The sequence below is a fragment of the Peromyscus maniculatus genome, chromosome 12 (genome assembly GCF_049852395.1).
Source record: "Peromyscus maniculatus bairdii isolate BWxNUB_F1_BW_parent chromosome 12, HU_Pman_BW_mat_3.1, whole genome shotgun sequence".
Lineage (NCBI taxonomy): Eukaryota > Metazoa > Chordata > Mammalia > Rodentia > Cricetidae > Peromyscus > Peromyscus maniculatus.
Genome location: NC_134863.1, coordinates 79,032,677 through 79,054,987, shown reverse-complemented (window position 1 = coordinate 79,054,987; position 22,311 = coordinate 79,032,677). Strand labels below are relative to the sequence as shown.

The window sequence follows — 22,311 nt, the reverse complement described above, 5'->3', positions numbered from 1 at the left end:
TGGAGCTTTCAGAAGACAGTGTAGATAGATAAACACAGCAGAAGCTGAAGGATGTGGGCCTGGATCTAAAGACGACGGACTCACTCCTGCATCCCCTAGACAGCAGATAAACCGTTACCTAGAAGTGGCATAGGTGTGGTGCATGTCCCTGGTCCCAGGTTGCTATGGTGATCTGGTGTGTGTGTGTGTGTGTGTGTGTGTGTGTGTGTGTGTGTGTGTTGGTTAAAATATTAAGGCCACTCCACGTAGTTAAACGGAGGTTTATTTAGTGGCATAACTTACAAGTGAAGGGATAGGTAGGTTGCAGGGTCTGGGAAAGGTGTAGCGCAGTCCGGCGGTGTTTTCTGGAGAACTCTCCACGGTCCACCTCCAGCGTCCAGGGGCCAGGAACCAAGAGAGCCAGATCTCGGGTCTTCAGGGCCCTTTCTCGGCTCCGCCTTGTAGGCGTGACAGTTACTGAAACCTCAATGGGGGGTAATACTTCCAGGTCAAAGCTGGAACAGCTACCCACTACATGTGTGTGTACATATATATAGTTAACTGATCATACACATACACTTTTAAAATTATGAAGCACCCTGCAGATTTTATTCATGTTCTCTAGTTTTTTTTTTTTTTTTTAAATTACAGTGTAATATGCACAACATACAGCTGACTACAGTGACCATTTTCATACTCATCCAGTGGTGTTAGGTGCATCCCAGTCCACCCAGCTCCAGGACTGTTTACTTTCTTAAGCTGAAGTTGTATGCATCTCACAGCCGTCTATTCATTCCCCTTTCCCCTCACTACCCTGTTCACCCACCATCCCACTTTATGAAACAATGAGTTTGTTCTTTTGTGACCGGTTTCTTTCATTTAACATAATGCTTTCAGAGAGATCCCGTTTTTATATGCTGGGAGATGATGGTGGATGTTTATTCATTTTCTTAGTTCACTTGTCCTGGTGCTGTTCTGCCAATATAACATGTGGCATGGCACTGGGTGAGTATGTATGTGTGTGCGTGTGCGTGTGCGTGTGCGTGTGCGTGTGCGTGTGCGTGTGCGTGTGCGTGTGTATAACACATTCGTATACCAAGTGTTCCTCTGTGTTGGTAGTATGAACTGGAGCAGGGCTATCAGGGGATGAGTGTGTGTGTGTGTGTGTGTGTGTGTGTGTGTGTGTGTGTGTGTGTGTGTCTGAGCATGTGGAGGTCAGAAGTCAGTATCACATGTCTTCCCTGATTACTTTTTCACCTCATATTTAGAGACAGTGTCTCTCACTGAACCTGGAGTTTGCTGACTGGGCTCGCCTGGCTGGCTAGCCAGCCCCAGGACTCCTCTTGTTTGTGTCTTCCCAGAATTAGGATTACAGGGTTATGCTGCCACGTCTGGCTTTTACATAGGTGTTGGGGGTCCAAACTCAGGTCCTCATGCCTGGGCGGTAAATGCTTGGCTCTGTTTCAGCCATATCCCCAACCCTTTGGAGTGAATGAGAAGTAAGCAAGAGCCTGTTCCAGCTTCAAGTTGGAACCAAGGGTAACAAGGCTCTGATTGACACGTGCCTCTTTTGGTTTGTGTTAAACCACGTATTGAGGCAATAAATATGGCATTTTGTGCATCTTGTGGATGATGTATACACAGGCAGGGGTTTATGTTGTTTTCATGCTTTGTCATTTTTGCCCATCTTTAAAATGATGGTTTTCACTGCCGAGTTGGTAGAAAGGCCTGCAGTGTTTAGGATGAACCAATGCTCTCCCTTCATCCTAGAGATAGCGGGGACTGGCCTCAGGTTGTCTGGCTTTGTAGCAAGTGCCTCTACCTACTGAACCATCCTGCCCACCTTCTAGTGATTCATGGACAGAGCAGGCATGTTGAGTTGGGACTGGGATTGAGATTGAATTCGGTTAGGATTGAGGCCAATTGTTAATTTGCTTTTTAAGATGAACAGTGACATCAGGGTCTTATTTACCTTGGTGAAAAACTGATCCGAGCCGGGTGGCACAGCACAGATGGTGGTCTGTTCCTGTGAGTGTGAGGACAGCGAGGGAAACGGATCCAAACAGGAGGCTCAAGAGCTGGCACCCTGGTGCCAACATTAGCTCAGGCCTCACACAGTCCCTGCTTCCCGTGCTTGCGCGGAGCGCGGCATCAGCAGAAGCAGAAGGCTGCTGTTATTTTGATCGCCAAGCTCTATTTAGTGAATACACTTGATTAATCCCCTCCTTCTTCTCATGGATGCTATTTTGAATGGAAAATCACGACATTGATTATGTACATGGTACCCTCCCCCTTCACATGCTGATTTGGAGTATCTCTTAAGAGCCCCTATTTTTAAGGCTCACTCTCTAGCTTCTCACTAGTGAGAACCTTTTAAGGTTATGGGGCCCAGTGGAAAGACTATGGGCTGTGCCTTGTGAGGATTTGGAGACCACATCTTTTTCCTTTCTGTCTTTTTTCACTCTTTGTCCATGGAGTGACTTTGCATCTGGCACGAGTCCCCTCTATCATGAGCTACCTCACCCCAGGACCCAAAGCAGCGAGGCCAAGAGCCTCCAAAACCATGAACCAAGACAACCCTTTCCTTTTATGGACTGATTCCTCGAGCTATTTGTTAGTGATGAGCAACTGACACAACATTGTCCCCATTGGGCTGGGGAGCCCAGTATGGTTTGAGTACCCTCAAGGTGCTCAGTGTTGTTTCAGAGGAATCTAAAGCCACAGAGAAATTAGCTGACTTGCACTAAGTTAACCGGTCATGTCAACACTTGAAAAGAAATCCTGATTAACCACCTCTAGTGTGTGTTCTTTCATTTGGCCCATGAAGAAAACCAAGTTAGGAGGCAGCCTTACACCTAAATTCTTTGCTTTTCTTCCCCGAAGGTGGGTATTTTCAGAAAGGGGTATGCTTAGGCCTTGGAGGGGCTGTACCTCCTGAGCCTTCTCGGGACTGGTTTAGTTTAAATGAGGACTTGTCAGTTCTTACTAGCTGGGAAGAAATGCTTTCCCAGCATGCTGCATTAGTCATGAACAGGGTGTAGGAGGGTATTGAACAATCATCCTGACCCTCCTCCCATGGATGGGCTTTCAAGCTAAGCTCCAAGCCCCAGCTGTGCTGGAATTGAGGACTTGCTGGGGACACCCCCACACACTCTCCCTGCTGTGCACTTGAAGTCTTGGATCAGAGGTGGGAGAGGGGGGTGATTTCAAGCTAGCTGGGACTGAAATACAGCTAGCGGGGAACTCAGGAGCTCAAGGCCTCCACAGTTTGTATGTGTCTCCCCGGACGCCTGGGAGAAGGCTTAGATGAAGAGCGACACTGTTAACCAGGAGCTGAGGTGTCCGGTTCTGAGTCGTGTGGATGTGGTTCCGGTCTGCGGTGTACTGATTCTGTCTCCCATGTTCGTGTGGAAGGGCATCACAATACTGGAAGGTGTTGGCTTGAATGGATGCCTGGGATAGATCCCCTGACAGTACAAACCATGTAGACTCACGGGACAGTAGAGTCAGCCGGAAACACCCCATTGTGAGCACTCATTGTAAACCTACTCATAGTAGACACTCTGTGGGGACAGACACCTTTGAATGTCTTCCTCTGGCAGACACCGCTGCCTTCCCCCATATAGTGGAGAAAAATGAAGTCGGTTGGAAGGGGTGCTGGTTCGTTTTTCTTGTCCACTTGGCTAGGCTCTGCTGTCTAGTTTTGTTTGGTCAAGCCAGTAAGTAGTTCCTGCTTTTCACTTGTGTGTGTAATAGTGGGGGGCTATGGGTATAAACAATATAAGTGGACATGTCCCGTTGATCACTGTGACAGAAAGTAATGAGCCATTCCCTCGTGGAACTTGTAATCTTATCAGAAGAGAAGAATTGGTTTTTTGTTTGTTTATTTGTTTGTTTGTTTGTTTGTGAGAAGACAGTTCTCATGTAGCCCAGGATGGCCTTGAACTTGATTTGTAGCTCAGGATGGCACAGAACTTCTGATCTTATTGCCTCTAACCCCCGTGTCCAGAGTATGGGTTGCTGGGGCTTGAATCCAGCACTTTGTGCATGCTAAGCAGGCATTCTATGAGTAGTCCCAGCCCTACTCATGTCTGTATTTTGAGACAGGGTCTCTGTCTATAAGGCAAGCTGGTCTGGAACTTGCCATTGTAGCTCAGGCTGGCCTTGAATTTGCATTCCTCCTGTCTTCATTTCCCAGGTGTTGGAACTATAAGTGTGAGCCACCAGACCTCACCACAAGAGACCATTAAGAGGAATAATCAGCTAATTGATAATGGGACTCCAGAGGAGAAAAGGGGGCTGAAGAAACCTTGGGAGATTAGAGCTTTGCAACATTTTTTTTTTCAATAAGACGCTTTATTATAACAAGTGCGCAGACTTCTGACTACTTCACATGCACATTATTTGACATGCAGTATGACGGTAGACACCCCTTCTTTCAAAAACCGTGCAGATTAAAGCTCTGTTCCAGTATTACCCACCTCTCTTGCTCTCCGTAAGCTCCTGGGTAAATCTCTGAGTACATCTTCAGAATGATGTTTCTTTACCCAGATGGGTCTCCCCGCTGCTTGTACAAGGAACATCCGTGTGTTAGCTAGTGGGGCAGGGACTGAGTGGCTGCGTGTGCAAGTGCATCTTAAATGGCAGTGGTTTAGTTTATATGCAGTGGGGTCGATTGGACGGGGCGGGGTGGGGTGGATAATGGTGATGAAGATTAATGCAAGGGGGCTCAGGGTAGGATGGGATAGAAGGGCTGGAACAGATGTAGAAGATACTTCAAGGACCTTGTGGGAGGAACAAGGGCTGAGGAAGGAGAAGGAAAGACTGACAGACGTGAGTTCCCAGGAAACTCCAGCTAAACACCAAGAAGTAATGTTTTCATATGCTCCCTCACTCCAGCTTCAGCACAGACCTGTGAGGGAAGGCGGTCCGTTAAATATCATATTGCCCCCAATTCTGAACCCAGATATCTGTTCACCCTTACCGATCATAATGCCTATTCAACAGAATTGTGAGTAGAGGAGTTTTTCACTGTAAGTGGTGTGTGTGTATAATCACAAACACCAGCAGAAGGTCCATGGAGGTGCTCAGCAGATTAGGAGAGAGACTGGAAGGGTTGAGGCAAGTCTCTGTAACAGACAAGTACTGTACAGAGCCAGATGAAGGAATAGGGCAGAACCTAGAGAGGGAGAAAGAGGGATAATTGTGGGAAAGCATGGAATTCAAGGAATCGGAGTAGTTGTGAGGGATGCAGATCAACAGAGCCAGGTGTCAACTGAGGCTGTGACCGCATGATCATCTAACAAGACTTCCTTCTATTAGTAGTGGCTTCCTGGATTGGGAGGTAGCCAGAGATGTGAATGCTACCCCCCCACACACACCTAGAGGAGCAGACTTTTGTCTAACTTTAACAACCTACCCCTTCTGAAAGTGATCTTTAAAGATGATCTTCTGTTGCTTACTCTTGTTAGCCTTCATTTTTCTAGTCCCATCTCTGAAATTTCTTAGCTACTTCCCCCAGCTTCGTCTGAAATTAGTCATACGATAAAATGCAGTATGCCTGGAAGCACATTGTAGCTTATCACATCTGGGATGGTTGTGAAACCCATGTTGTGTGGAAGGCGGGCATGTGTCTTTCTGTTTTATTTTCATCGTCTGCATATGGGATTGTTTTTATTAACTATCAGAGAAGGGATTTTTATTACTGTCTTTCTTGTGAACACACACACACAAACACACACACACACACACACACACACACACACACACACACACACACACAAACACTCTTTATTGGTCCTTAGTGAGAGCTGGGGCTGGCAGTAGATGGTTTTTCAGTGCATGTCCCCAGGAATGGCAGTGTGTTACAGTCCTAGTATTCTGGGAAAGGCTAGCCTTCCTATGATGTTGCTTCCTAATAAGTTTACGTGGAAAGTTTACATAAGAAGCTTTTTAGTGAGTAGGCAAAACAGAGCAGCAAGGCATCTGGAGAGATGGCTCAGTAGTAAAGAGCGCCCACATGGTGGTTCATAACTGTCTTAGAACTCCAGTCCTAGGGTCTGATAACCCTCTTCTGGCCTTCATGGACACTGAAGATACACACTGTAAAGTGACACCCACTATTTAGCTTTTACATCCGTGGTTTTGTCTTTAGTTTTCATGTACTGAGAATGGGCACCGTTTATTAGCACCGTCGTTCAGATGTGTAATCAGGGTGCAGCAGCACACGCTGATACCGTCTGGGGTGGGCATGCTTAGAAATGTTTTATTGAGTGGGATGTCTGAAGAGTGCATTATCAGTGCCCTGAGCGCTGCCATAGTGCCAATTCTCCTAAGCCAGGCCTGGCATCTGCCTCGCTCTCTGTGAGGTCCCGCAGCTTTTACTTGGCAATAAATGTCAAGCTTTTTAATCCAGTTGCTGTCACAGGAGACACAGATTTTCCTTGTGATTTTATGTATTGGTTTTTCTGCAGGGGCTTTGATGTATCCATGTTTCAGACCCTGCCAGAACTCCCTTTCTCGTGAAAGAGGCTGATTATACTCTGGACTTAAGCGGAGCAGGCATGTCTGTGTTGTGCTGTGGTTTTTATTTTTTATTTTATTTTATTTTATTATTTTATTTTATTTTATTTTATTTTATTTTATTTTATTTTATTTTATTTTATTTTATTTTGTGGCTGCTCTCCTTCTACTTTTCCCAACTCAACGTATGACTGCATGTGTGATTTTATTCCCTCTCGATTTGTGATTCGGTTGTGATGAATATTAGACATTAATTACTCAGTCAAACCAATGTCTCAGCAGCTTTTAAAGGGAGGAGGCTTGGTCACTCTTGCCTGTAGGCTGTTAGGGTCCAGCTTAGTAGTGATGCTTTTTCTTATTCTCAACCTCCTGTCGGTGGAAAAGAGAAAATATCATGGTTCCTGTCATTAGGATGCTGGGCGTGGGGGCAGGGTCTCCATGGGAGCCAGCCAAAGAAACGTGGATTGCTTTCCTGGGGTGGGACGTAGAAACTTCCAGACCATTCTGCCCTCTTAATTTTGAAGAGAGTGGCTGGTGAGGAAGTTTGGGCTGAGTTACTCGGCATTCCACAGTTGACTTTTCCCCTGATGTCTCCCTATCTGCTCTTTGCTATCCGGTTCTCGTTGCTCGCCTGGCTTCCCACGTAACCAGAGCATCACTGGAGTTCTGCAATACCTTAGGCTCCTACTGACTTCTCGCCCGACTTGATGGAGAGGTTAATCAGGAACACTATATTTGTTTCAAGGGCTCTTGGATGCACTTAAGTGTGCATCTCAGCTACATCTCACTGTGTTCCACACAGCTGAGGGGCAGTGGTTGCTGAAGACCTTATTTAAATAATAAAATGGATTGTAAGGAATGAGTGAGCGTAGTGGGTACCTGCAAGTCCAGAGAATTTTCGGGGCTGGACTCGAACCAGAGTTGAGGTAGAAGCATCCTTCTTCTTTTTACAATAAGCTGTTGCTGCCTTGTAATGTAATCATTATTACAGATGTTGGTGTGGTTCATACAGGTGTGCCTGCGACAGCGTTTAAACATCTGTCTTCTTGCTGGTTATTCAAGGTGTTCTGTTGTTTCTTGTTTTGTTTTGTTTTTGGCTCTTTGTTGGGTGGAATTGGCTGTTATCTGTGTCTTCACCTGAATGACCTTCCTATCTGATCTTGTTGGAGATGTGATCCGGTCCCTGCTGGTGTCTCCTCCCAATTCAAATGCTGGAACCTGAGACTCAAAGCAATGGTGGAAAGAGGTGGTGCAAGAACTCTGCACTCAGAAGCGACTAATGCCCTTATGAAAGAGGGTTGAAGGGGCTGGAGAGGCGAGTCAGCAGTCCGGAGCACTGGCTGTTTTTGCAGAGGACCTGGGTCCAATTTCCGGCATCCACATGGCAGCTCACAACCATTTGTCACTTTGTTCCCAGGGATCTGACGCCCTCTTCTGGCCTCCACGGCCATTAGGCATGAGCATGCTTCACAGATATACATACAAGTTGCTCATATACGTGAAATAAAAATAAATAAATCTTAAAAAAAAAAGAAAAAAGAGGTCTGGCAAGAGACTACTACAGACCTTTGCCTAGTGAGATGCTCTCAGTAGACACCAGATCTGCTGGCCCCTTGATTTGGGACTTTGTAGTCTCCAGAACTATGAGGAATATATCTATATTGTTATAGATATATTGTCTGTAAATTATCCAGCCAAAGGTGTTTTGTTATAGCAGCACAAACTGACTAATACACAGAAGGGTATAATTTCGATTATTTTTTCTTCAAAAAAAAAAAAAAGCATTTAAAAACAGTAGATGAAATACCAGTTTTCACTGAGTTATTGTTTATGGTATTATAACAGGTTCAGGTGGTATGTCTTAGTTCTTAGCAAAAAAGAAATTGTTTCATCCTTTCTCTTTTATTCAATTAGATCCCGTCATTGGCCATTTCTTCCCATCCTCTGTTGCTGCCCCCTAAAGACCAAGTCCCACAGCTGCTTCTTGCAGAATTGATCAGTTTTCCCCCATCATTTGTTATTAATTATGTCAAAGTGGTCGTTACAGTGTGGGGGAGGGGTCACCCCCTCTCATAGGCACCATGGGAAAATGGTCTCACTCCTCACCTCAGACATACGTCACCTGTCCCATAAACTTTGGTTGAACTGAACTGAATAGTATAGGTTTCACCTGATACTCTACTTGAGCCAAAAAATTGGCAGGTTTTAGACAGTCTAAGCATAACTATTATCAAATCTGTTTTTAAGCTTTCTGTTCAGGTGATGTTATCTTTAGATGTCCCACTGGGAGGGGAAAAAGTCAAATACACCATTGTGATTATAAGATGCATTCAATTTCAGAGCTCCTAAAGCAGAAACAGTGAGTCATTCATTCATTCATTCATTCATTCGTTTTTTTGTGTAGTTTTGGTGCCTGTCCTGGATCTCACTCTGTAGACCAGGCTGGCCTCGAACTCACAGAGATTTGCCTGCCTCTGCCTCCCAAGTGCTGGGATCAAAGGTGTGCGCCACCGCCGCCCAGTTAGTGAGTTCTTAGAATCGGTGAAATAATTGTGTTTCATCTGCTAAAGCCCGAAGGCTTAATTGTGTAGTTGCCAAACAACCTGGAGTGATTTTCAAGTGAAGTCCTGAGGTCATTTTGAAAGGTGTGTGAATCAAGGAGTGTTTGGGACTGGAGGGTCCAGAAAGGGACTCTGGACCTGAGGCTCTTGGAACACCATTGTATGGCTCCATCTTATCATACCTCCTAGCCTTGGATCCTCTCTTCTAGAAGATCGAGATTGAACCAGATGTGCTGGTTCCAGCACTCAGGAGGTGGGTGGAGCTCAAAAAAGGAGACTCATGGGGAAAGAATTCTTCTGCACTTTGAAAATCCTTAGGAGGGATTATTTGAAAACAATTAAAAAGGTCATTCAACTTAATTTCAAAGTGCGTGAGTGTGTTACACGGAAATTAAATGGTGGACAGCTGTGGCTTCCCATTATCATACTTATCAACACATTGAAATGTTAATAAAACACTCGTATACAGACCGAACATTTCTAGGGTGTCTCCCCCTTTCTCTCCATCTCCTTCCGCATGGCCTCCCTCTACCAGCCAATAGCATCTGGAACAGAGCCAAGGGAGAAAGCAGCCCTAGAGAAGGACGAGGAATCTCTCTGGATGGCCCTTTTGGGGCCAACGAAACGATTCATCAGCGCAGCGCCCCCCCCCCCCACACACACACACACACAGAGTGATCTCTCCTGAGGGCGAGCGATACTTTCTCCATCATCTCTATGTCACAGAGGTCTCAACCCTACTTGCTCATAGGCATGGCGGCCATATTGGCTTCCTGGGCTTGTGGCCTCACCCAGGAGATTCCATGTGAATGGCAGCTCTGGGCAGGGAGTTTGGCTTAGGGAGAGAAGTTTGGAGAATTAAACTGTGGACAGTGACCTCATTTTCTGTACGTTGGTTGGGCCGGAAGACCCCTCCCCCCACTCAGGCTGACAGGACTATCCAGGGACTGGGCACTTTCATATTTTGGGCCACTTTGAACCAAAGAAGGCCTTCAAGGTCACAGCAGCTCCTGTGGCCTTATCCCCCTTGCTATGGGTGCCTTTCTTCCAGCATGACCCGAACCATGTGCTTTGGGAGAGACCCTCTCCTGTCCCTCTGCTGGCTCAAAGATGATCGACCATGAGGTTTGGAAAACCAGAGTATTTGAACCACATCTCCCTGGTTCAAACTGGATCGTCAGTTCTTGACAGTGAATGAGGAGCAGATCTCACCTACCACCACCAACCCTGCCATGTGTCCCAGGCAGCTGGCTCTTCTTCTGCATGGTGAAAGCTTTAGTTTCCATGCGAACAAGAGGCAGATCTGTTCGAGGGAAGAGATCCGAGTATCTTGATTCTGGAAAATTACTTGTTGAGCAAAGTGGTGTGTTTTGAAAGCTCTCCTGATCTGAGATGATGCCGTAAGCCTTATTCTGGCATGCGGTTGTACGGATTAAACTGTTATGTTTCGAGGAGATTTGAAAGGCTTCTACCTGAATCCCGTCCTCTCCTACCTCCTTTGTTCTCACGGGCTCTGAGGCAACCCTTTTCTGTCACTGGGAACACCCTGACAGTTAAGCCTCACGGCAGCGAGACAGTGAAGGACAAGGTTGCCGTATCAGATGTTAATTACAGTTGGCTTCTTTTCCATTCTTTTAGGGAGGTGGGAATAAAAGATTCCATTTTTCTCACACAATATCATGGGCGTGCTCCTTGATGAAACTGTAACTTGGAGAGAACAATGTCAGGACTAAGAGACCAAAGCTGTGTGTGCTCTGGTCTCCAAAGACCATTATGCTCAGATCCTCCACAGCTTTTACAAATGACAGAGATGATGATGCTTGGAGTGTAGGGGGGGGGGGGATTTTTTTTTTAAATTCATGTCACTGACAGACTGTGTCCTGAAAAGGTTCACAAGGCCACTTTAGCAAGCTGGGCCTCATCGGAGCCAATCTTAGCATCAGGCTGTGAGGCTATTTGGGAGCTCAGCTCACCAGCTGTGGAGTAGATCCCCCACAGGACTGGTGGTTTCCAAGTTCCCTCAAATGACACCACCAGTAGGAAGCTTTGCCGTGGCGGCGATGGTGTCTCTGTGCCTTGGCGGTCCCCAGCTGGAGGCATCCGGGTGTAGCTGCAGGATGATAAGCCTGAAGACGTTCAGGAAACTTCGAGTCAGAGTGTTTTGGCCCGAAGCCGTCAACACAGGTGCAAGCCTGAGAGTATGCTTTCCATAAATGGTAGCTCCTCCTAGGTAAGGGTAGGACTGACCATTTCTGTTTGAAATAGACTTTCTTTACTCGTGAGTATGGTGATGTCTGTCCCAGGGGGAACCTGTTTGTTAAGTATTACCAGAGATTCACTGCTGCAAAATTATAGTTTTGGGTTTTTTTTTTTTTTTTCTTAGTAGATGGTTCCCAGCTTGTAGCCTGTACCCCAACAAGTGGTGATTCTGTGAATCTACCTCTTGCTTCATTCATTACCTTGAGGGTGCATCTAAGCTATATTAGGAAACCGCTTTGCTCAGAACTAGGGCTATGGGGTGGACATGGAAACTTGTAGGGATTTTCATTTGGCTGGTTAAAGGCTCTGTTGATACTTGCCTTAAAAAACTGGCTGAGCTCAAAGTCATTTCATTCCTGTTTTATGGAATAAGAGTTGGGATCCATATCATGCTCATTCATCTGTATGAGAGAAAATTGATTTTGGGCTAAGACTTTCGATCCAGCCCCAGAGCTCTCGGTGGTCGTAGGGTTCACCTGAGAAGCAGGTGGGCACTCATGCTTGCGTGTGACTCCTCACTGTAGCCTTAGCTCTTACAAACACGACCTAACCCCCCAGTCCTCGTCCAGCACCTTGGATAGGAAACACTGACCAGGGAGAGCCTCCCGGGAAACCACAGCCAGTGCGTTCTCCAGTGTTCTCCACTGTCTATCCCAAACTGCTCTTTCAGAAAGTAAGGCTTGTATTTATCTCCCCAATCAGTTGTCAGACTAAAGAAATATATATATGAAATTTGTTACTGTGCCCATGAGGAAGCCTGGAGTTCCTGTAGTGGGACATGTGTCGTGCTGGGAGACTGACGCGGACATTGTGGGTTTTTACAGATGTCCTGTTGTAGGGACAGTGTTACAGTTGTTGGCTGTCACCAGGGTCCCTGTGACATTAAGCTGGATGTGTAGCTCAGTGGATGTACACTGTCATACCCTCACCCCCACTTGGTTTCTTTTTCCAGTAGTGATCATCTTTATTGTTTTTATTTTTAATTTGATTTTATTTGTATGTGTGGGAGTATGTGCACAGACAGATGGACACACACACACACACACACACACACACACACACACACACACACACACACAGTGTTGAGCTCATCATGGCACATGTGTGGAAGTCACAGGACAACTTGTGGGAAGTGGTTTTCTCCTCCTGCTGTGACATCCCCTGTAATCAAACTCAGATCTTCCGGCTTGGTGGCAGGAGCCTTCTCTTGCTGGGCTACCTTGCAGGCCCCTTTATTTTAAATCATTTCTGTATGGAAGTCAGGCCAAGTCTTTAAGTAACAATTTAAAAGCTGATGAATTTCTTTACTCTTGATTTTTAAATCATTAAGCAAGTGCTGGTGCCCTAGATCGATTGATTGAGCTATCCGTCCTGTCTGTCCAATCCATCCATCCAGTGCATTCTGATATGGGAGCTAATACAAACATTAAAACCTAAGTTTTCTTGGCATTTATTGTATATGAGAGAAATGTTCAGAATTTTGACCCTGCCTTATTCCCCTCCCCGCTTTTAGATTTTGAGTGAAAGGAAACTTTCTAGTTCTCAATAATTGACTAGTTACAGATGTTTGGGGTTATGGGAAAGGTGTAAAGGAAGAATTCACACTTAGGTAGAATTTAGTGGCTGAGTCTTGTCACTGAAGTGAGGTACTTTGAAGGCAAGTACAGTACTCTTCTTTATACACATTGGTTCTTGAAACTTGCAAAGCAATACAAAACCAAACAATCCCCTCCACCCAGCCCCTGCACAGTGCAACATCCAGCTGAAACACCACACACCTTCTGAGATGTCAGCTCCGTCTTCCTCATTCCATGGGACTAGGGCAGTTGGATTCAGCCCTTCGCGCCTTTCCTCCTGCCCCGCACACACTCCCCTCTGTAAACTGCTCATTTGGTGGCCGGCAGGGAAAGTGTCCATGAGGGTGAGTCACGGTGAGACTGAAAACCTCAGTACATCAGAGTGGTCGCCTGCATGTACATAAGAAAGTTGGCCAGAGCTGCTGGCCCTTTCAGCCTGCCTTGTGTGTGCACCGGAACTTGGGCAAGCTTGAGAGTGCCCCAGCTGGGTTAATCTGGTCCCCAGATTGTTCCAGAACAAACGTAAGGGATGGACTTCATTCTACTTGTAAGATTCGGTTTCAGTGAATCTGGTGACATGCTAGCCCCCGTTACAGCAGCCCATCCCCCGGTGTGTTCCTTAGGGTCTACAAACAAACAGTCCTGGCAAGGATAGTTCGTATTCAACAGAACCCATCACTGGCTAGGCGGGCAGTGGATTATGTAACATAGATGCTCTCATTTAATGCTCAAAACAACAACAAGAGTTTGGAACTTTTATTATCCCTGGTTTTAGATGGTGGATTAACAGTGAATTTTCAACTCGGAAAGCCAAGTTGCGACGACGAATGCATACAGCGTTTCCCCAGGCTCAAACTCCCATCACTGAGCTTGGTGCGCAGTTGCCTTCTGATTATCTAGAACTCTCTGTGAGTCTTGAAGAAAACCCAGGACGCCGATGTTTCTCAAGGCACCCTGGCACACGTCCACAAGGTCATCGTGGTGTCTGCTCACGACAGCCACAATGAGAGCTTGTTGGCACGTTGTACTCCGGCATATCTGCTGATTACAGAAGAACAAATGTGCCTTCTTCTTAGGCTACCTCATGTTTCAATCCCACAGACAAGGTTATGGATACATTTTTTCCCCTCCCCAAACCAGGAGGAAAAAAAAAATATACCAAACAGACTCGGCGTTGTTTCCCCTTTGAATAACGTCCTATACTTTTATCCTTTCAACCAGTTCTTTTGTTCGGGTCTAGAAGACTATAGATAGAGAACATTGTAATTCTGGTAGATAGGATAATTTGTTTTTAAGGCTGAAAACTGCGTTCTCAGCCTCCGTGGTGCAGGTGGAAGGCCCGCAGCCCACAGGCAGCTCTGCCAGCGAGGATCGAGCCTCGCAAATTATTGGCAGCTGGTACGGTAATGAGTCCATTTCAATATAAATGGGTTGTTGCTTATTAATATCTGCCAGTTCCTAAGCAGTTCAGGGACGGCTTTGAAATTTGGGGAATTTGCAGAGAGAGTGGTAGCGGGGGCGGGGGGGGGGTGCCTAGGAAGAGGGGACGGGGACAGGATGGCAGTGGGGGCAGTCGTGGAAAGGGCACACACATTGTGGGTTAATCACGGGGTATGGCGAGGGCTTCTGTTCCTTCCCCTGCCAGTGTGAGTCATGGGCCTTCACGGCTAAACAGCACGTTTTCCAAGATAAAGGAGAAACCAAACTCACTGTTCTAGTCCGTGCGGACGTATGTATTTACTTACTCCGTGCCTTTGCGGGGCTCCTTTCCACACACGAGGCAGTTCTCTCGGTGTTCCCGCTCCCCAGTGGCTGCCATCTCAGGCTCCCACCTTGCGGCAGGCAACCACCAGCAGTGGGTGGCGGCGGCCGGTGGCCCACAGAGGAATGTCTGGTTGGAGAGGGGTCAGATGCAGCCTCCTGGAGAGACCCTCCAGGCCTTTTTGCTAGCCTTAGTATTTGCAGTTTCACCTCAGAAAATCAGCCTCAAGTGTAAAAAAGGAAGGACCCATTGGCACTGTGGTTGTTGGAGCCGTCCTTGTTGATGTTATTATTATTGTTATTGTTATTATTGTTAATTATTTTGCTAAATAACTGTTTATCCATTTTACCCAAATACTTTCCTCTGTATTTTCCTCATGAGCTTTCTCAGAGCATGGTGTTTGAAGGAAACACACGGAGGGCAGGAAAGTTTGTGGAATTAGGCTGTGGGCCCCCCTCCATCATTTTCTTCAGGTCTCTTTGTCAGCGAAGTGCCTCTGTGAGGATGCTGAGGCCCCCTTGCTCCCTGGCCGTCCTGTTAAGACCCTTGGACAATTAAGAGAGGAGGATGAACAGTCTCCCGCAGGCCGACTGCTGCTGTCGGCCAATAGCTGGACCCATAGACAGGTTAAAAGGAGAGTTTGCCGGGCTCTCCGTGGCCATCGCTACAGATAGGCTGGCATTTGTGTGGATCGGACCCAGCCTGTCCTCCTATACCTGTAGCTGAGCGTCGCATCGCTTTATGCAAGGGCATCGTATTTCACATAAAGTCGCTATCAGCGAATCGATGCTTATGCTGTGTCCTCTGCCTGACCGTTGCCTTTCTGGTTTTCTACCTCCTCCAGGTTTGGGGCTCATTCTCCCAGACTCAGGTGAGACCCTGATGGCACCCTGTGGGGCAGGTGCTGACACACACCCCATCTCCAGCCACTGACATCATCGCCAGCCTCAGTATCTAAATGCCACAGCGCTCTTGGGGCCAGTTGGGCTGGGCACCGCTGTTGCCTTTTAAGGTAGGTTTGTACGTGTCATTTAAGCCTCTGTGACTGGGTAGAGGTGCCTCAAAGATGGTGGGACGGATACACTAGACGGCAGTCATCGAACTGACTGTGCTGTGTATACATGGTGGGAAAGGAATTCGGAGCCACTTCTCTGGATTAGAGCTGCACCCATCTGACAATTGAAAGCATTAGCGTTGACCCAAAAAACGAAATGGAAAGATCAAATAGGCACCTAGGAAGCCTTTTCCTTTCCTGTGAATTGCCCTCGGGGTCTTTTATCTCTGAGTTTCACCAGCTTTATGTTGGATTATGTTTGTGAACAAAAAAAAAAAAAAAAGAAAGAAAGCAGACTTGGTTCCCAAACCCAGCCTCAAACAATGGTGTGTTTCTCCTTGGGTTGTCTTTAAAGAGCAAAGATAAATACAGTCAAAATAATAATCTTCTAAGTCAAAGATGATTGCTTATTTACTGTAGAACGTGTTTAGTCTCTTGGGTTCGGGGTATTTGTGTGTGACTTGGCAAAAACTCTGTCCGTGCGTTGTAACGAATTGGCAAAAACTTTCAGAGCTTCGCCTCAGTTTAATCTTAGCTCTTCCCCCTCCGTCTTCAGGCACAGCATCCAGTAGGGAGAAAACAGGCTCGAAACCAAGACCTCCCACCAGAATCTAATTTTAAATTTGCAATCTGTTGTCTTGTGATTTTTCACTTCAAATTTAACTTTGAAATAAATACATCTCATCCTTTCCACTTCGGCCTCGGAGGTCTGTTTTCCAGTCACGGAAGGGTAATCGCTGCATTTATTTTAATAAAATTTTAGATACCTCGGGGGAGTGGAAAGTGATGCTAATAATTATAACTCACAGCCATTGTTAGCTAGCTTCTGGTTGGGGCTCATGCTGCCTTCATCCACAGAAGTGAGGCCTGGTGTGTGCGGTTTAACTTTTGACTTCAATGATACGAGGAGGATCCATCTAATGGGAATTGTGGACCTTGCAATCTCATGCTGTATAGATTTTGAAGGGCTCTTGCTTTGAGGCTGTCTTAGTGATGAACAGGACTGAGATTTCTATAAAGAGAAGGTGCATAATGCCCAGACAAGTGGGTGATGGCCACTACCACAGGAAGATACACTCAACGGAAGGACTGTGCGGAAATAAATAACCTGGCCACAGATACTGTTTGATGAGGTCAGAGTGCCATGAATCAGAAATAGAGAGGTATACATAGATCCAAGCTAGGTAGAATTTTCCTTATCTTAGATACTTAGATCCAAGCCATCTGTTCAGAGTTTACATTTTGTTGTAGCTGTCTGTGTAGTGTGACATCTTTACTCTTTTAAATTGAAAAAAAAAATCATTGACTTCTTAATGTTTTATTTATTTGTCTTTCCTTTAAAAAAAATGAAATGTAGCGGCTGGAGAAATGACTCAGCTCTTAGTAGCACTTGCTGCTCTTCTAGAGTTCCAGAGTTTTGGTTTCTGGCATCCATGTTAAGTGACTTAAAACAACAACCTGTAGCTCCAGCTCTAGGGCATCTGGGGACCTCCTTTAGTCTCTGCTGGTACCTTCACGCTCATGTGTGATCGTGCACACACACACACACACACACACATAAAAATAAAATACATCTTTTAACAAAATGAACTTGGTGGTTAGGGATGTAGCCCAGCGATAGAGCACTTGCCTAGCCTCGTGCAAGACCCTGGATTCAGTCCCACCACCCTCTAGAGAAAAGCAACCAACTGTGGTGAAAATTGATGTGCTCTGTGAGTGCTCTGTCCAGAAGCTCCTGTGTGTGAGAGGGAAATATTACTTTCTAGTAGTCCTGAGGAAATTTACCTTTCCCTGGAGTGTGGCTTAGACGTCATCTCTATAGAAGTTTTCATCTGTGGGTAAGAGGAGTCTTGTTCCAGGGACGTTTAGTATTAATGGTGGGATTGTGGTTTTGGTTGTTGACTCCTAGCTAGGGCCCCCTAGGCCCAGCCAATCTACTGTCCGGGTTTTGTTCACTGGGACAGAACATCCTACTGTCTGCCACAGAAAGCCCTGGTGTCAATAGGGAGTGAGACATCATGAGCCATAAAAATATTATTATAATCTCCTTCGTGCTCAAGGGATGTGGTTATTTACATATTCTCCTGTATCCTTCTCTCTCTTCGCCTCTTTCTCCCATCGCCTGCACTTACTGGACTAGTTTTCTTTGCTCTCTCTGCCCAGGACTTTGACCAAACTAGAATGTTATTCTTCTAGTTCTGAGAAGAAACAGTGATCTAAAAAATGTAATATAATTTTACAATAAATTTTAGATCATACAAGGCTCACCACTTCCTCCAATATTAATGATAGCTTAGATTTTCCCAAGCTTAAATTCTCCGTAGGAGGTTATGTTTTCCAGAGGGCTAATGTGTTTCCAAGCAATTTGAAGAAAAGGGTAAGCAGGCTTTTGTGTGTGTGTGACCCCAAGTTTTATATAATACCTTTTAAAAAAAATGTGTTCTGGGGGCTGGCGAGATGTCCCAGTGGTTAAGAGCACATCTGCTCTTTCGGAGGACCCAGGTTCAATCCCCAGCACCAACATGGTGGCTGACAACTGTCTGTGAGCCTGTGACTCCAGTTGCAGAGGATCAGATGCCCTCTTCTGACCTCTGCAGGTAAAACGCCCGGGAACAGAAAATAAATTAAACATCAGTAACTTTAAACATGTGTTCTGTTTTTCTGAGCAAGTCATTGTTGTTCATGATGACCTCATATAGCAAGCAGTTGTGTCCCCCCGCCTCTCCCCGCCCCTCTGTCCGTCCCTCCTCCCTCCCTCCCTTCCTTCTTCTCTTTTGAGATAGGGTTTCCTATGTGTAGCCCTAGCTCTCCTTGAATTTGCTCTATAGACCAGGCTGGTCTCAAACTTGGCAATCCTCCTGCCTCTTCCTCCCCAAGTGCAGAGATTACTGCATGTGCCGTCACACCTGGCCTAGCAGTTGCTTTTCATGTGTTTCAAGCATGTTTATCTTTACTTGAGGAGGTAGCTATAATAGCTAGTTTAAAGTCCCATGTGTCATTATCCCACTGCCCGGGCACTGGACATTTGGCATCTGTTGGATTTTACCCCTGGAAGCTGGTTACATTTTCCTAGTTCTTTAGAATGCTCCAAGGGGATTTGAGCATCATGTGAGTTCCAGGTCTTACTGAAAATCACCCGATGGGCATGGATTTTGTGGTGGCTGTTACTCTAGCAGGGAATCTGAGAGTCGCTGGCTGGATTTAGGGTTTAGATCGAAGGCTCTTGGTTGTTGCAGGCTTCCATGTCAGCCTAGTGTCCAATGCCTTTACTTTGGGCTTGGGCTACATTAGTGACCACAAGGGTCAATCTGGGACTTGAGCTGCTCAGCCCTAAGTCTGTGCTGTGGTGTTTTGAGTCAGCCCCAGGCATGCCCATCCAAGACATGTCCGGGTTTGTTCATATTAGGGGAGCCTTGTCTCCAGTCCTTCACTTTCTGAGGCCCCTGCCCACTCTCTGGCTTCCAGGGACCATTCCTGCTTCTGCTCAGGAGCACAGAATCTGTCTCCTGGTGTGGTTGCTTCTTCACTGTGTTGGATGCTTAGCCTTGGTGCCAGCCCAGGAGAGAAGTTGGATCAATAAAGACAAAGGAGGAACTCACTGCTCTCTTGAGTGGCTTCTTCCAGTCTGGGCTCTTCCTCAGTCTGTTTGCTTCTGTTTATTTTGGGTTTGGAGATTTAGCGGTGATTTATGGCCCGAGGTAGTACTTTGGTCCTTACTGATGGCAGATATTAACGATTCATTTTTGTTCACTACTTAGTAAAACAAAAGCTCTGCCCCCCGATAGTCACCCCCTCCTAGTCACCCCCTCCCTCTTTCATTTAACCTTACTTTGGAACATTGTCTCTGCATTTCCTGGCAGCATTTTCCCAGCTGATGCCTACTAGGTTGTCGTTTGTTTTTTAATTTATTAGGGATGTAGTAGAATGTTCTAGGTGATATATATATATATATATATTTTGTAAAAAAGGGTTGGGAGGATTCTAAATGTATTTCTTCAGAAAAATTCCTTATTTTTATCTTTAATTTTTTAACCAGACTAATCCATTCAGTTAAAGCTCAATTTATTTACTTCAAATTTTTTTTATTTCAAAATAATTACAGAGTCATGGGAAATTTTACTAAAAGTGTATGTCGGTTCCCTATTTCTCTTGGCTACATGGCTCACAAGTATGATAAGACAGAAGGGATTTGGCAGTGTGTGTGTGTGTGTGTGTGTGTGTGTGTGTGTGTGTGTGTGTGTCCTTTTGTCCTTTGGAATATCCCTATCACTGTATGTCCCGGTGATAATATGGGGCACAGCATCTGTATCATTTTTTTCAAATAGATTTAGTAAGCTAAGGAATCCTACAGAAGCAACCCTTCCTTCCAGGTGTGCATGTGGAACACCTTAATAAAAAAGTTTGTGTATTTGGATAACCTTCCTAAAGGTAACTCCTAACTCCTTCCTTGGGTATCTAATTTGATGGAGCTTCAAGGCCGATTTAGGATAAATACTCACTGGGAAGCTTGTGTCTTCCGTGTAGCTGAGAGATCGTGCTGTTAACGAGAATAGAGAAGCTCTACCTATTCTGCCCTTGACCCTCGGCCCCCAGAGGGTCTCTGAACCTTCTGAGCTCACACTCAACCACTTTGAAATGTTACCCCAGCCCATCATGCTGCTCTGCCCTCCCGCTCCGTTTGCCTGAGTCTTCTTGGACCTGAGCACTGTGAGCATGAATACGGGCAGAGAAGGCTATTCAGCTTAGCCTGTTGCTAAGCTTCTGTCTGTCAGGCCGCTTCAAACCACAGAGGAAGACAGGAGGTGCAGGCGGGACTCCCCGGATGGAGGCAAGAGTGGGGAGCATGATGGAGACTTACAGTTCACGGACAAGGGCAGTGTGGAACCGGGTGGTCCTGATTGTCTTTTCATTTTTAATTTTCTGTATACGGGTGTTTGCTTGCATGTATGTCTGTGTACCACGTGCATGCAGTGTCCATGGAGGCCAGAAGGGGGCAGCACCACCTTCTGGAGTTACAGATGATTGTGAGATGCCCCGTGGGGTCTTGGAATCGAACCCTGGTCCTCTGTAAGGACAGCAAGTGCTGTTAAACACTGAGCCGTCTCTCCAGCCTCCATGTCTGTCTTTTATTGTATGAGTTGTCAGCTTCTAGATTAAGGCTATTTTGTTATTCAGTATTTACTTTGTTGGCTTTCTTTTTATTGAGTGCCCAGTCTTTGTCAGGCTCTGTTCAGGGTTTGGACATTACAAGAGGAAACAAAATAAGTAAAATGTTCAGCTTTCCTGACACTCGGTTTTTGTGGGAAAGGACAGAATTAAGATAATCAAATAAACTATATTGTGCGTGATGTTATGTGAACTTATATTATGATAAACAGTAAGGGGAGTAAGTAAGAGGGGAGGGTGAGAGTTGATATTCCAAATTGAAAGGCCTGGGGAGGCCTTCCTGACAGCACATGACGTGGTGGCTTCAGGTGTCAGGGAGTTGTTGAGACAGTCAGCAGAAAGAGGACTCCAGGCGGGGGGAAGTGCAGGAGGGAGGGGCCTTGAGACAGGCCCAGGAAGGCCGAATACCGCTACGATTTAAATAGTAAAAGCTGGTCGTATACTAAGAGTGTGTCTCCTGCCTCACTCCCTCCTGGACGTCATAGCTGTCTGGGCCCCTGAAGATGAAAGATGACCGAACTCAACGCTACTAAAATTTCCCAGCTCGAGGTCGGCTACAGGCCGCGATCTCTCTTAGCCAAAATGCTTGGGACGGGAAGTATTTCTAATCTGAGATTTTAGGGTATTTGGGGTATTTTGGGGTGAGACCTAAGTGTAAATGTGTGTTTCATTTATAGTTCATATACATCTCTCACACACAGCCTGAAGCTGACTTTACACACTGTTTTTAAGGTGTCTGTGTTCTGACTACAGCCTGTTGTGTGGGGAAAGTGTGGCGCCTTCTGCTTGGGGCAGCCATCATATTGACATGTTTAGAGATGCTGAACCTGTGTCTTGGGGCGGTGGTCTGCACCTATTTCTATCTAGATTTCTGTACTTTTACTCATCTTTCCATGCAGTTCTGTCTATCCTCCTTGCCTGAAGACTTCCCCCTTACTTGGGGTTGCGTGGTGACCATGTAGATGAGGAACTGTTCATCTCTGGCTTTTATTGAACTTCATCTGCATCTATTAACTCTTTGGCCTGAGTGCAGAGGTTCTAGTCTTTTGTAGAGATTTTTTTTTTTTAGAGTCACTTTCTGCCCTGAATTAACAAGCCTGTTCTCTCTCTCTCTCTCTCTCTCTCTCTCTCTCTCTCTCTCTCTCTCTCTCTCTCTCTCTCTCTCTCACACACACACACACACACACACACACACACACACACACACACACACTGGAAACCAAGTTTCCATGTTTGAAATAAAAACCAATCACAGGTTGCAAGGAGGATGGAATAGGAAGCTGATGGGAGCAGCTGACATTTTACCTGGGTGGGAGAAAGGCTGGGGCTTACCAGCTCTCTGGGCGTCCCTGCCTGGGGCAGGGCTTGTGTTTCCTCTGTAGTGAGCAATTTTAATTTTTTATCCTTATGTTATTTACGGAGCCCATCCCC

General features: G+C 46.0%; 1 protein-coding gene across 6 annotated transcripts in view; it reads left to right on the top strand.

The window, feature by feature from the left end:
• The window catches only part of Tiam1 (TIAM Rac1 associated GEF 1), a 403,079-nt gene that overhangs the window by 250,937 nt on the left and 129,831 nt on the right, over window positions 1-22,311 (top strand). For 5 of the 6 annotated variants that reach the window (XM_015987745.3, XM_076549156.1, XM_076549155.1 and 2 more), the window contains one exon: window positions 15,505-15,672. The gene's annotated coding sequence lies outside the window, so the exon portion shown is untranslated. Of the gene's footprint in view, window positions 1-14,227; window positions 14,297-15,504; window positions 15,673-22,311 lie in introns of those variants that run through there. The other variant, XM_015987748.3, reaches the window with a different exon arrangement.